The sequence below is a fragment of the Lissotriton vulgaris genome, chromosome 4_1 (genome assembly GCF_964263255.1).
Source record: "Lissotriton vulgaris chromosome 4_1, aLisVul1.2, whole genome shotgun sequence".
Classification (NCBI taxonomy): Eukaryota; Metazoa; Chordata; class Amphibia; order Caudata; family Salamandridae; genus Lissotriton; species Lissotriton vulgaris.
In genome coordinates this window covers 60,609,354-60,624,648 of record NC_141691.1, presented here as the reverse complement: position 1 = coordinate 60,624,648, position 15,295 = coordinate 60,609,354, and the positions used below count along the sequence as shown (strand labels likewise).

General features: G+C 48.6%; 1 protein-coding gene across 3 annotated transcripts in view; it reads left to right on the top strand.

Moving 5' to 3' along the window:
• The first annotated feature begins 6,365 nt into the window (after window positions 1-6,365).
• The window catches only part of GDPD2 (glycerophosphodiester phosphodiesterase domain containing 2), a 389,876-nt gene continuing 380,946 nt past the window's right edge, over window positions 6,366-15,295 (top strand). Inside the window, exon 1 of one of the 3 annotated variants that reach the window (XM_086918307.1) lies at window positions 6,366-6,544. The gene's annotated coding sequence lies outside the window, so the exon portion shown is untranslated. The remainder of the gene's footprint in view (window positions 6,545-15,295) is intronic. The other 2 variants (XM_086918305.1, XM_086918304.1) reach the window with 2 other exon arrangements.

Sequence of the window (15,295 nt, the reverse complement as noted above, 5' to 3'; positions counted from 1 at the left end):
TCTAATTCAATCTCTCTACCTCAATCTCTCTACTTCAATCTCTCTACTTCAATCTCTCTACTTCACATTCTGTATTACACACTCTCTACTACACACTCACTACTCTCTACTACACACACTCTACTACACTCCCTACTACACATTCTCCTACACACTCTACTACACACTCACCACTCTACTACACACTCACCACTCTACTACACACTCACCACTCTACTACACACTCACTAGTCTCTACTGCTCTCTCTACTACACACTCTCTACTACACACTCTCTACTACACACTCTCTACTACACACTCTCTACTACACACTCTCTACTACACACTCTCTACTACACACTCTCTACTACACACTCACTACTCTCTACTACACACTCACTACTCTCTACTACACACTCACTACTCTCTACTACACACTCTACTACACACTTACTACTCTCTACTCACTCTCTACTACTCACTACTACTCTCTCTACTACTCACTACTACTCTCTCTACTACTCACTACTACTCTCTCTACTACTCTCTCTACTACTCACTCTCTACTACTCACTTTCTACTGCTCATGACAATGCCATTTATTTATCTGTTTCCAAAACCAACACATAAATAAAACATTTGTCATTTACAATGCCAAAAGCGCTAACTTTTGCAAAGGCGAGACCGTTGCATTGTAAATGCTTGTTTAAAAATAGGAAGAAGTATGGAGGAAGACCAAGAATCCAGAAGGCCAGTGCTAAGAACTGCTGTCATTAGCTGGGTGATAATTGGAGACCATAGGTCGATGTTAGAGACAAATATATCTAATGGGACGCCGTCCGGGCCAGGAGCCTTTCCAGTTTTTGAGGAGGATAGTGCGCTTATAACCTCCCCCAGGGTAAAGGATAGATCAATTGGGTACACTCCTTTTCTTGGGGATCTAGATTCTTGATTGAATTGTGCCGCACTGTCCGGGGGGAGATCACTAAAGATCTTAGAAAAGTGAGTCACCCACTCGTCCGCGGACACTGCTACGTCTAGGTATTGATGGGATTTGGCCTCAAGCAAGAAAGGAGATTTTACAACTTGCCAGAACTGAGAGCTGTCCTTTGTTTGGCAGCTCTCATGTAGCTGTGCCCATAGTTTTTCCTTCATCTCTTTTTTACATCTGATTTGGGCCTGCTTATATTCAGATCTTAGCTTAGCTATTTTGGCGTTGTCTCTGACTGGATTATGGAGTTCTTTCTTTAGGGCATTTAGTGCTTTTCGACATGCCGTGTTGAACCATTTTGGACCTGGATGGGTACCTGATTTGTGGGTTCGGACTAGTTCACTCTGGATAGTTTTGAGGATTTCCCCAAAACTGGAAATGATTTGCTCAGGGGTAGAAACCTCATCAAGGCAGGAATTTATCCAGGGGAGTGCTTTGGTTACAATTTTAGTTGTTGTTGTTTGGGGGTCTACCCGGGACCATTTCACCGAATAACCATTGGTTCTGTCCATATTTAATGCATTTTGGGTCAGTAAACTCTTCAGTGTGGGCTGATGATTATTAGTAAATAACTTCAGTACAATGCTGTTGGAAAAATGGTCACCAGATACTTCTGTACCTGTAGTAAACTGGAAAAGCGTACCCTTTAAAGAATATGAACACAAAATAAAATCTATAATACTAAAGCAGCCCCTACCGTGGAAAGTGGGTTTGAATTCCACTTGGGGGTAGACAAGTTCATTGGCATACAACAATTCTAAAAACATTAAACTTTCGTTGATGGATTCTCCTACCGGGGAGTGAATAAAATGTGTCAGTGGGCAGTCGTTTTCGTCAGAAAGGCCACAATCAGTTGTCCTATATTTTGGGCACAGTTGTACATTGAAATCGCCACCCCATATTACATTACACAGTGTGAGTGAATGTTTAGCGCGTTGTTCGCTTATAGACATGGTAATTTCTGACACAGTTTTCATACAGTCTATCGGAGATAGATTATTATAAAAATTAATTATGCAGTATGATGTACCGTTTTTAAAAATAATCAAAAGAATTTGGTAATTCGGTGTAGCACATTTTATAAAAGTTTTTCTTACTTCAAGTTTGTTTGAAATATATATAACAAGGCCCCCCATCGGTCTACCATGAGTTGATGGGCAGGCCGGTGTATGAAACGTTAGGTAACCCTGAATGTGCAGTGGATCAATTGTCCAAGTCTCTTGCAAACAGATTATCTGGTGTGTGGTAACAAAGTCCAACCAAGGAGTAGATAAGATCTTAGTTCGGAGACCTGCCACGTTCCAGAACAATATTGATACTAGCTGGAACGACTCTGCTTCATTAATAGGTACAGGGCTTCTTATCTGTGCAGGTGAATCCAAGGATGCACGATTGACGTTGTTGAGGGGGGAAAATAAAGAAACTCCATTATTGGGGTTAGTAGCGTTGGTTGCATTAATGGTACACCGGGACGGGACTGGTTGGTGAGAACCTTCCGCCTCAGTATTGTTTGTATCTATTGCGGTTGCGTCTACTGTGGGAGGTAAGAGCATCATTCTAGCCTGCGGGCTTCGGGATTGAGGGAGATTTGCTAGGGTTGAGGATGGTAGATCAGATAAAGGTGTGATCACATTTTCCAGTCCCTGGACTGTTGATGGTCAGTCCACCATCTCCAGGCAGTCAAACCTGTTGTAGGTGGAAACACCCCTCCAATCCGGGAATGACGTAGTTTCCCTGCCTCCTTGTCCTTGCCATGTTGACCAGTTCGTTTTGTTGTTCCAGTTGCCAACCTGAGTCCAGTTCCATTCATGTCCTGGTAGTAGGGACTTGGCTGGTGGGTAGAAGAAAGCTAATCTTTTTGTTGAAATTCCTTCAGGGGAAGTTTGAGGCCCCCATGAGGAAATAAGTTCCACGGTTTGAGGGTCTTCAAAGTTTATTATTATACAGTCCCCTGAGATCAATTTTGGCTCCTTCCCTACCCACGGAACTCTACGGACTGATACAAGTCTGTTGTTTGCTTAGGGGGGAAGTGGACGATTCAGTGACAACCAGTGAAGCACCTTGTTTTTTAGGGACCATCCGGGCTCATCGGAGTTAGTATGTAACTCTGGGACCCCAGTCATAATAATGACGTAGGGCGTTGCTTCTGGTGGAAGATAAGCTGGGCGTGCACCATTGCGTCTGGTATTATATGCTGCGTTCTTTGTAGCAGGTGTCTTGTTGGGTACAGTCGTCTTTTTAGGGGCTGGTGTCTTTGCTGGAATTGGGGTGGGTGGATGGTTGGTGGATTGGCCCTCTGGTACAGATGGAACAGGAAGGGAAGAAGAAGCAGAGGTAGTAGGCTTGTTTGCAGGTGGATTAACTAATAATTGCTGCGAATTAGCATGTGTTGTTTTAGCCAATTTCTGTTGGGTCACTATTTTTTGTTGGACCACCGTTGAAGCGTTAACCGCTTTGGGTGCTTTGTGTGCTTGTGGAAGATTTATTCCCCCAGCAGCTTTAAGTTTTGGATTACAGGTTGGAGCTGCAGGAAGTGGGTGCATAGGAAGTAAATTCTTCTTGGGTTTAAGATCAGAAGTTAGTGTGGCTAAAGATTTTTCGATTTTAGCTAGTGATACCATGAAAGGTTGAAGGTGTTGCTTTATTAGGGCCTCAATTGAAGTTAGCAGATTGGTATCATGAGTGATTACGTCCTGCCTAGTGCTCGTATTGCCACTCGGAATCAGGTTATGGGTATCAGGTGAAAGGTTTATGATTTCTGGGGCAGGAATATCAGTCGGCTGTTGAGGCGTGGCCGAGTGGTTTATGCTGCCGAAGAGGAAGAATTTTTGTCTGATTGTGTCAGAGGATCCTGTCGTGTATTGCTAGTATTTTGAGGGGAGTTCTTATTTCCTTTTCTTTTTCCCTTGCTTTTTTTCGGGATAGCACCTTCTCTCTGGCCCCTCGTGGAGGGGGATGGAGTGTCCTCATCTGGGGGGTTTATAAACAGGATCGGGGTTCGCTCAAGTGATGGAGGGAGATGGGATACAGAGGTTTGAGATAGTTGAGTTGTGGATAGATCGATAGACACAGACAAGTCTACAGTCCCAGGGACCGTTGGGGTCTCTTGTAGTGTGCCAAAGACGAGAGTACGTTGAGGGGTTACGGCGGTTGCAAGTAGTCCCAGTGAGGAACGTCTTGCTGCCGCTAAGTCCTGCGAGACCCTCCTTTCTAAAAGGAGGACTCCTTGGTTGATAGCATAGTTCGCCTTGGCGATGAATTGGTCAATTGGCCCTTTGACCTGAGCAGCATGTGTGAGCTTGGTATTTCTGGTGATTCTGGGTGACATTGTAACAGATTCAGGAAAGGCACAGTAAATGAGTACAATGAAACAACACCTAGATGTTGATATTACTGTAGAACCACAACGTTAAATAAAATAAAATGTCAAGGGGTTAGCCCAGTCCAGTCTTACCCGGGCTTGAACGGGATTAAACGGGCCCGCCCTTGGCCCGGGCTTCGCCCGGCGTCCCGCGAGACGGGGGTGACGCGCTATTTCAGCGCCTCCTGGCGCGCTGGTGATGCGGAGTGCGCCGCTCGGGAGGCTGGGGGTTGTAGTTTTTATTCCTCCCCCCGTCCCACGCTCCACTCGGCTGCCGGGACTCCTGGATGTCAAAGGAGTCAAGCAGCGGGAGGCGGGAGTGCACTCTACCGAGGGCGCTGTTTGCAGAAGAAACAGGTAGGCGTCTGGGCACAGTGGGGGCAAATGGTTTTCAAATGACGAGTGGTTTCCCGATTACAGCTGGGGTGGCGCGTTATTTCAGCGCCTCCTGGCGCGCTGGTGATGCGGAGTGCGCCGCTCGGGAGGCTGGGGGTTGTAGTTTTTATTCCTCCCCCCGTCCCACGCTCCACTCGGCTGCCGGGACTCCTGGATGTCAAAGGAGTCAAGCAGCGGGAGGCGGGAGTGCACTCTACCGAGGGCGCTGTTTGCAGAAGAAGCAGGTAGGCGTCTGGGCACAGTGGCGGCAAATGGTTTTCAAATGACGAGTGGTTTCCCACGACAGTCTTCACCCGGGTCATCTCCTTACTTATGAACACCTTAAACTATCAATCAATGCCCTGTTTCATGGCCTGCACCAGGGACCCTGGATCCTTGCTGCGCTATTGGTCCATTTTGCGTGTGACTTCCGGCCGCAGGCATGGGGGGTGTTCAGAAGGTGGCGCCAGACTCCCAGCATGCACCTCCTGTAGCACCGGAGCAGTATCCCTCCGCGCTCGTTGCTAATCCTGGAGCACGCCTGAGCTCTTCCAAGCGTCCTGGCCTGATTTCAGGCCAGGGTGTAGGCGCAGGTGATGTCCACAAGGTGGCACTTTGCTCGCCCGTGCCTGCAGAAGTGGTCGAGCCGGAATCTATCACTGCTGAGCTGGAGCAGGCAGGGAGGGAGCAATCAGTGAATGTTGTTTCAGGCTGCACAAACGGTTGATGTCCACAAGGTGGCACTCTGCTCCCCAGGGCCTGCTGCCCTCTGAGGATTTAACCCAGATCTCTTGGCTGGGGGTGAATGTTTTGATTTGTTCTGCATTCCGTCCATCCATTGTGTGTCTTTTGCTTTCTTGCCCTAAGTGCGCCCGGTATGCCCAGACGTGGGTCCCTTGCTCACTTTGCCACTGGAGTCAAGCCATCCTGGCTGATGAGAGATGATAGCCTGAAACCGGTCCCAGGATTCTTGTTTCCGGTCCAGGGAGGACCTGGCTTGGAAGTTCCCATGAGGCACAGGGCCAGACTGATTTGAATATGGCCATGTCTGAACTGGAATGGCATGGTGAGCAAAAAATGATGGATTTATCCCAGATCTCTTAATTGGGGGTGAATGTTTTACTTTGTTCTGCATTCCGTCCATCAATGTTGTGTCTATTGCCCTCTGAGCAGGTGCAGGTAGGTAGGTGCGCTCAAAGCATGCTGTTTCAGGCTGCACAAACAGGTGATGTCCACGAGGTGGCGCACTGCGGCCGTTCATGTCCCAGTGACTGTGCAGGCCGCCCTCAGTCAGAGGTGTGAGTGCTCCCAGCCCCCTGTGCAGGATCTGTGTGGTGTAGTTGCAGGTGACGCCCAGGAGGTGGCGCTCTGCCTCTGTGCATGTAGTAGTCACTGCAGGCCGCCCTCAGGAGTAGGTGCGGGTTCCAGCCCCCTGTGCAAGATCTGTGTGGTGTAGTTGCAGGTGATGCCCAGGAGGTGGCGCTCTGCCTCTCTGCATGTAGTAGTCATTGCAGGCCGCCCTCAGGAGTAGGTGCGGGTTCCAGCCCCCTGTGCAGGATCTGTGTGGTGTAGTTGTAGGTGATGCCCAGGAGGTGGCGCTCTGCCTCTGTGCCCTCAGGAGTAGGTGCGGGTTCCAGCCCCCTGTGCAGGATCTGTGTGGTGCAGTTGCAGGTGATGCCCACAGGGCGGCGCTCTCGCCCCGGCCGCGCCTCCTCCCTGCTCTTCCCACGCTCCGAGGCGGCTGCACTCTGCCTGTCGGGGTAGGGAGAGGGTTGGGAGCTGTCGGAGCCCCGAGAGGAGAGGGAGCACCCGCGGACGGAGGGAGCCGGAGAGTCAGGTAGGACCCCCCACCACCCCCCTTTAAGAATCAGCTCTTTTGTAACTTTATTCATGGCTCGAGCGCCTCGTGAGTGTTCAGCAGACGAGGCGCTTAGTGCACAGGTGAAGCGCGGCTCGGATTCTGTTTCCTAAAGTGAACTTTGAGCCGTCCTGGGAGTCGAGGACACAAATCCGCACAACTTCACTGAAAGATTTGAGCGACGCCTGGGAAATGGCTGATTGTGAATGGATTACGTGGGAGGGAGGGGGCAGCGGCTCAGACCCCCTTCTTCACCCGCCCGCCTGTTGGAGCCACCCTCCCCCAGTCCCTAGGGCCGCTCTCTGTAGATTCCCCTGTATTGCCCCTCAGAATCCCTCTATTTTGGAACGGGCTCCTCTGCGACGCCGCACTCACCTCAACGCAGCGCTGTACGCGGCCGCGCTCCCCTCAACGCAGCGCTGTACTTGGCTCTGCAGCGCGGCGCCTGCGGGCGAAGAGGCAAACCTGGCACTGGATGACAAGTCACGGAAGGGGGTGTGTGTGGGGTGGTTGTCTTGCCCCCGGGGGTACTGACACAGGATTCTAAGGGGGGTGGGGTTTAGTACGGAGACGGCGCGGGTAGACCGCTCCTGGGGGGCCGTGGTCCGGGGGTTCGTGGACTCCACACAGGTTAGTCCTGGTTGCACAGGTGGGGCCGGTGCTGCTGCGCGTGGGGTTGTCATTGACCCAGGTGTACAGGGCAGGCACAGATGGGTTCTCTGTAAGTGCAGGTGGGTTGGGGCACAACACAGTGTGCTTACAGGTGGCTTCAGGGGTGGGGTGTCTGTAAGTACAGGCGCGCTTGGAATGTGTGGTGTCAGTATTGGTGCAGGGGGCTTCCAAGTAGAGGAGACGTCAGTACTGCTGCGCGTGAGGCCGGTACTGACCCAGGGGTGCAAGGCAGGTACAGGTGGGTTGGTGCACAGGTGTGCTTACAGGTGGGGGGTGTCTGTAAGTACAGGCGCGCTTGGAATGTGTGGTGTCAGTATTGGTGCAGGGGGCTTCCAAGTAGAGGTGACGTCAGTACTGCTGCGCGTGAGGCCGGTACTGACCCAGGGGTGCAAGGCAGGTACAGGTGGGTTGGTGCACAGGTGGCTTCAGGTGGGGGGTGTCTGTAAGTACAGGCGCGCCTGGGATGTGTGGTTTCAGTATTGGTTCAGGGGGCCTTCCAAGTAGAGGTGACGTCAGTGCTGCTGCAGGTGGAGCTGTCAGGGGCACGGGGTTGGCACAGGGAGCTTGGCAGAGGCGGGTTCAGTACGTGTGCAGGTACGGAGGATCTAGGTACCGCTAGGCTCGCTAATGGTGCAGGTAAGAGTGACACGTGACCTCGGTAGCAGTGGGCTTCATCACTGCAGGTGAGGAGGCGCTGGCGACCCCCAGTACCACCCTTGTGACCCCGTGCAGAGTGCAACCCTAACCCCGTACCAGTACTCCTGGCGAGAGATGGCATCTTTGGGGCGCAGGGTGATGGCTGCGGCCCCCCTCTATACATTGCATCCTATGGCGTGTCGTCTCCTTGCTGTCTCCCCGGGGGCGGTTCTGATGAGAAGCAGGACTCGTCCAGCCAGAGCTGCCCCAGGGCAATCTCTGTGAGGGCATCGCTGCCGCAGTGCATGCTGGGAGCAGGGCCAGGAACGGTAAACCCTGGTCCCATCGGAGGAGGGCATCAGGGGAGTAACTTAGTCAAAAACTTTAGGGGGTGAGTCTGCGATTTCCCAACAAGTAGCCTGGTGGACCCAAGTGAGAGCAGGAGCGAGGGCTGAGGGCACTGGACGGGAATAACGGGCAAGCTGGGGGCATTCATGCCAAGTTATTTAGTAAAGCAGGGACAATCTTGGTCGCAGTAATAAAGTTAGTGTAGAACTCAGTGCCCCAAAGTGCGCCCACCACCGTAAGGGAAAATGGGACCGGTCGCCAGGGGTGTGGCGGTCCCACGAGGCCAATTAGGATGCGCCCACCACACTGGTGGGCGCATTCTGGCCTTTAACATTGCAGATGGTGCAGCTCCCTCCGAAAAGTTAAAAGTGCTTGGTTTGCATTGTGGGTGCCTGCCACCTTGTGTATGGCAATGTAGGGGGTACCATGGGTACCTCACAGGTGCAGCCCCCCACCCCTCCGGGGGACCGTAACAGGCCCCCAAAGCAATTTCCGCTGGCCTTTCCACTGCAACATAGCCGCCGTGGAAAATACTTTAAATTTGCACCTCATAATATGGATGGCAGTGCCTGCTCGGCACCACCACCGTATTATGCTCCAGATTCGCATGACAGGCAATTGTCTCGATTGCCTGACGACGGAAAAGCCGCAGACGGTCTTTCTGTCTGCTGTGGTACCTCCCTTCCATACTAATATGGCGGGGTAAATCGGGTACAGATGGCGGGCAGATCGCCACCGCCACCCCGGCGGTGGTGATCCGCCCGCCATCATAATAGGCCCCTCAGTGTCTACAATACATTTGCAAACTGCAGTAAATATATGTAATGTTTTTAGCCTGTGCTTAAAAGGCACAATAGAACACTTGTAATTGGAAACAAACATCTTTTACCTGAAAATCGAATTTTAGTGACTGTTTTCCACAAGTCTGGAACTATCAGAACCTTTGTACACTATTGGAATTCAGCTAGTCTAAAATTGTTTATTAGTTTTTCCTTTGGGAGTTTTCTGTGGATCTGTTTATCGTTTCCATGATAAATCTTTAGGCCACATAAACCCCAATTCACAAAAGGGAAGAGAACCAAAATCATAACATGTGGAACCTGTAGGAACAATCGAGCATTGCTTGTGTCGAGGAGCAAAATAAAATGGGACCTTAAACCGAAACGTGTCGACCCTTGAAAAGGCTGCACTTTGAAGGTTGGCTGCCCACGTTCAGCTCATCCGCGATATCTGCTTCACAAGTGATGAGCATCAAATCATTTAAGCGCTCATCTGTCAATATGAATCTAAGATAATTCTTCACCAGTTTTAGTCGGCTACAACCATGCTCATTGCTAGTAAGTAGTACAAGCAGTGATAGTTTGTAAGCCAAAGCAAGTTGTGGGTAAGTGTTAACTTGTGTCAATCAAAAAGGGGGGTGAGCGAGGAAAGGTCTGGGGCGTCGTACCCACTAGATAAGAGCGAGAATTTGGACTCGCTGTAAAAGTAAACCGTGTAGAGGAACCATTAGGTTTAATTAAAAGACCCCTCACACACCAACCTGGCCGAGTGCCGCCCGGTTGTGCTACGATGCCTGATTACAGTGGAGCTGGTGTGGTGTATTGGTGTGATGTGATAATGTGCTGGTTAAAAATGTTTCTGGGAATCCTTGCCAGATGTGTTTATTTGTGGCGGTCCAGGATCTGTTAAAATCCGAGAGCGCAACTAATTGAGTGCAGGCCCGGACTGGCCATAACGGGCACCGGGCAATCCCCCGGTGCGCCGCACGGGTGGGGGCCGGTTTTGGTCCAGTGGGGGCTGATATTGTTACAGGCAAAATCGGCCCTGTAACAAAATCGGCCGAAAACCGGCCCTGGAAAAGAGTTCGGCGGCACCCTCAACCCCGGGTAGGGGGGGAGGTTGGGGGGGTGGCCGAGCACTTTGCCAGGGCCGGTTTCGGTTGCCAGTTCGGCCCTGATAGAGTGATTTTACTCGTAGTTGTCTGTAGTTAACTTTGCCATTTCACAGAGAGTGCTTTTCCTGGAATTAGTAATGTCTCTACTCATCATTTCGGCATCTGTCTCCAAAATACCCAAATCGGATTCCTTTGTCAGGCGTCTCTAACCGGTGTATCCTGATACATCAGTTGCTCACAGACACTTTCAGAGTAGCTCACAGCCTTGAGTTGATTTTTATATAAGCACAGGGTCACATTTTCTTGTTTAAATTAAGGGACGGGTGTGTTTATTTTACATTATCATCAGGCTACAGATTTAAGGACCTGCTTTTTGTTGTTGCTGTTTATGTTTAAATCTGTTTTTTATTAGTTTTAATGAACAGAGCAGACATTCACATCACATTTCATCATTTGTTTAGGTTACATGCACTCCTGTACAGCTAAGTTTTGCATAGTTGGTTTGTGCATAATAACCACATTGTACGCATTAAGCACCCTGTCATTGTATCTCACTGTGTGTAGCCCATTTAGCCCCAGCCGTGCTGTCAGTTGCGTAATGTTCAACAGGACTGTACTGGTGTGAGCTGTGGTTCAGCCTGCCCACCCGGGAAGCGGGCAATCACCTTTGGGACAACTTAAAACTAGGACAATAGTGTATTTTAACTCTAACGAGAGCAACCCTTCCCGTTACCCATCTCATTTGGCGAGTACGCACCGCCTCGTCGCGATCTGTAACTACGCGGTACTAGGCCTGCATCTGGTGTTATCGGATTGCGGCTTCGCTGGCAGTCCCTCTGCTCTGCTCTCTCTGCTATGAACGCGTGTCTTCTAATGCACGCTGTGCAGAGTTGATGGGAGCCAATATGTCAGCGCCTTGTCTCTGCAGGTCCCATAGAATCGTGTCCAAGGATGTTGCAATTGGGATTTCGCGTAGGTCTAGCATGTCCTCCCTATGTAGCACAACACTTCCCGCTTTAGCCCGCATCTGCAGGGAGTGTTTCCAAGCCAGTGCCTTGGGGGGGGCTCAGGCAGATAGGGGGTCTGATAATGAGCAGTGCTCAGTCAGATTTATGACCCAGGCTGGGCACACAGGTGAGGAACTGAGGCAGTGATAGGATGCTTTTAGATGTGAGAACATTGAAATTGTTAGTTAACCTCATGATCAAGGAAATCATTCATTTAGATTTTCTCTCGTTTCAGTGATTCAGTCTCATTTACAAACAGCAGGCCTCGCGCTCACTCTGCCATACTTATCACTGTAAAATTGCATTTTCGTTTTTTTAAATGGAAGAAATTTAAAGTGAAGAATAATTTATCAATGAGATATGAAGACAATGTTTTTCTCCACTTTCAATTAGGCTAATTAAGTGTTAATGTTTTATGAAGCATGTTTCTACACTTTCAATTCCTCCCATTTGAACAAATGATTGTATTTTTGTAGTTATAAATATGGCACTGTGTCTACTGGCCACTGGGGGCAAGATGCCTGCTGTTTAGTAAATGTGACACTTTGAAATGGAAGAGAACTGAAAGGATTCATTTTATGCAATCCATATAAACAAAATGTCTCCCATTTCAAAGTGTCTTCTTTAGTTACAGCAGGCATCTTGCTCCCAGTGGCTGGTCACAGTGCCATATTTATAACTGAAAAATACAAAAACAAAATTAAATGCAGACAAGTGTTCCATATTATAAATATTTTTGCTGAACAGTTTTCTGCACTTTAACATTTCTCCCATTTAACAAAAAACAAACGGTTGTATGTTTGTTATACTTCTAATGGTGCCCATATCGTGAAGGTTATATACTGTGCCACTAGTACAAAAGAAACCGGCTCTCTGTCACCCAGACGCATATATCCCATTCATACGCACACATGTTCATACATCCCCAAAGACCACGCTCTCACTGACACTCATAGCAGCCCTGTCATAGCGCCTCGAGTCAAAGTATTTTGTCCAAACCTTGGCATCTGGCCCTATGGACATTACGCTTACAGTCACTGAAGCTGGGCGTGGGGGCGTCTCTGGTAACAATGCTCGAGCTGCTCGGCCTTTAGTAGCTCACAATGATTTTTACTGATCAGAAGTAGCTCTCACAGCAGAAAAGGTTGGAGACCCCTGTGTTAGCGCTTCAAAAAGAAGCATTTCTGCAAGGCTCGATTTTTAACTATTGGCAGATACAAATTGAGTGTTTTTAGTTTAATCCTACACCAGGTCATTGAGTCACAAAACGACAAAGTTAAAATTAAAAAATATCACTTGTACTTCAAAAGGGGCAATACTTTTATTTTTATTGTCTCTGGTTTATGCAACTTAATCCGATTTCAGGGCAGCCCTTAGCACGGGGACTCCCGGTGAGGCATCCTTTTTCGTCACGCCCTTCCTCCAATGACCTCCTTCTGCACGGATTTCCTCACTCCGCCCTTCATCTCTCCATATCCCCTCTTCAAATGCATTTAATTTGTTTTTATAGCGCTATTCGTACCAGTGTAGGGTGTCCAAACACTTTACATTGCACGTTAACTATGCAGAGACAATGAATCATACCTGTGTAAACCAGTCTATTGGAAACATTACATAAGACAGTGATGCTTACAAGATGTAGGAATCCCGTCAAGTAGGCAGCATATTTTAAGAGTGGCAGGTCTGAAGGAAAGAAACATAGGATTTAAAACCGACCACAGCTGTTGAGGTTGGTTATACAAATGTATTTCTATGCAAACAAACCCTTTTTAAGGAACATTAGGATAATGAAAGACTGAGGAAAAACATGTTCTTACCTATACCATGCAGTTTGCATGCAGCTCTTTCACAACAGTTCATAGGTTACTCTGCTATATTAGGATTGAAATGTACAAACGGCAAGTAACAAAAGGAAGACATATAAAACCTGGCTCTGCACTCAAGCCTGTAGCTAGATACAACTTCAGTGGTGCTTCTAAACTCGGCGCCAGGAGGCCTGCTGGTGTCCGTGCGCTTTGCACATTTCCCATAACATAACATCTCTTTGACAAAAACTGAAACCCACTGAGCTATCCAAATGAATCCAGTTCTCTGCACGGTACACATTCTTTGCAGAAGGCACATCAGCCCTTTGAGCACCAGTCAAACCTGCCACCAGCAACATAAACATTAATCACCAGCGTGCAGGGCTAGCTTGACATTTTTACTGTTGCCTGAATCCTGCTGGAACACACAAGGAACTCTAACACGGTGACCCCCAACTCAGCACCCCCAAGCTCAGCGCCAGGTGCTCAGCCCCCTAAAAGCCAGCCCTGTCCGGTGCCCAGCTGTTGGTACCCAAAACGGCATGCAGCGGTTTTAGATTCAAACGCACATCCCCAGAATCATGTAAACATTCCGTTTTCTTGCCTGACTTTCTGACAGTGCAGCTGATGAATTGACGGCCGCTTTAGAGCGCTTTTGGCAGCACAACACACACATACATGAAACTGACCTGTCTTTTTCAAATGCATTTTAAACGTATTTCTAGGTCAACAATTTTTAATACCCTTTTTTAAACATTTTGACTGTGTAAATTAATTGTGATTTTTATTCTGTATAAATTATGTTTTTTAGATCGTCTGTATAGTGCTATTGTCTCTTTTTATGATATTGATTTATCGAAATAAAGTATTTTGACTGACTGACTGACTACATGAAACTCAGACATCAGATTTTCCGAACACGTCGAGTACATAAACATGGCAGGTGCCCATGCGGCCTGCGGTAGACACACATGTAAATATACGCACCTGAAGAGCGTCCGCCTCCCCCACATGTCGGTCCTCCTGCCGCATTGCCAGCACAGCGCTCCCGGAACGCTTGTGGGTAGGATTCCAATTGTAGATTTATTTATTTATTTTATTTATTTTGATCGATTTTTAGAGCGCGCAAATACCCGAGGGTGTCTCGGCGCTATAGTTGCAGAACTCTCAAGTGGATAGGAGAGATTTAGGCTGGGTTTTTAGTTTTTTTCTGAAATTAAGCAGAGTCGGAGCAGATTTGATGTGGAGGGGGAGCGTGTTCCACAATTTGGCTGTGGCGACAGAAAAACGTTTGTCGCCCCAGTTAGCCCTTCTTGTACGAGGGACTCTTAGTAAGTGAGCTGAGGATGAACGTAATGTTCTTGGGTGTTCGAGCGGGCGGAAGGCTTGTCTGAAAAATAGAGGGCCGTGGTTGTGGATAGCTTTATATGCTATGCATAGAGCTTTGAATTTAATACGACTCCTCACCGGCAGCCAGTGTAACTGTCGGATGTAAGGGGAGACAGATGCAAATTTGGGGATGGATAACAGGGTCCTGGCTGCTGCATTTTGTACTGTCTGTAGTTTGTCAAGGACCTTTTGTTGTGCGTTTAGTAGCAAGGCATTACAGTAGTCTGTTTTGGAGAAGACTAATGTGCGGACTAAGGTTTTGCCTGCGGATGGAGGTAGGTAAGGGATTAGCTTTTTGATCCTTTTTAATATGTGGAAGGAAGAGGAAACCACCGAGTTAGCATGCTGCTGGAAGGACATCTTGTTATCGAAGATAACACCTAGGTTTCGTACCTTGGTTACTGGTTCAGGAGGTTGTCCCATCTGATGAGGCCACCATTGCGGGGACCAAGTAGGTTGCAGCCTCCCGAATGTCATCACTTCTGTCTTATTAGAATTCAGTTTAAGACAGTTGGATGACATCCAGGAGCCTATTGCCTTCATTCCATTTTGGAAATTAGCTGCCACAGAAGTGCCGTCATCGTATACGGACAACACCAATTGGGTGTCGTCAGCGTATGTAGTGAGGGAGATTCCGTAGGATTTTATGACCCTCGCCAAGTCAGACACATATATGTTGAATAGTGTCAGGCTTAGCGAGGATCCCTGCGGTACTCCACAAGGCAGAGAGAAGGTCTGAGAGATGTAGTTGCCTAACTTCACGGTTTGTGGGCGGTTAGACAGAAATGAAGCGAGAAGATCTTTAGCTTTGTCTTTTATTCCTATGGCAGCGACACGGTCGATCAAAGTGACATGATCGACCGTGTCGAAGGCTGCGGAGAGATCTAAAAGTATCAGAATTGGGGATCCTCCGTTATCCATTGTGGACCATATCTAGTCCGCTGCTTTTAAGAGCGCAGTCTCTGTTCCATGGCCCTGT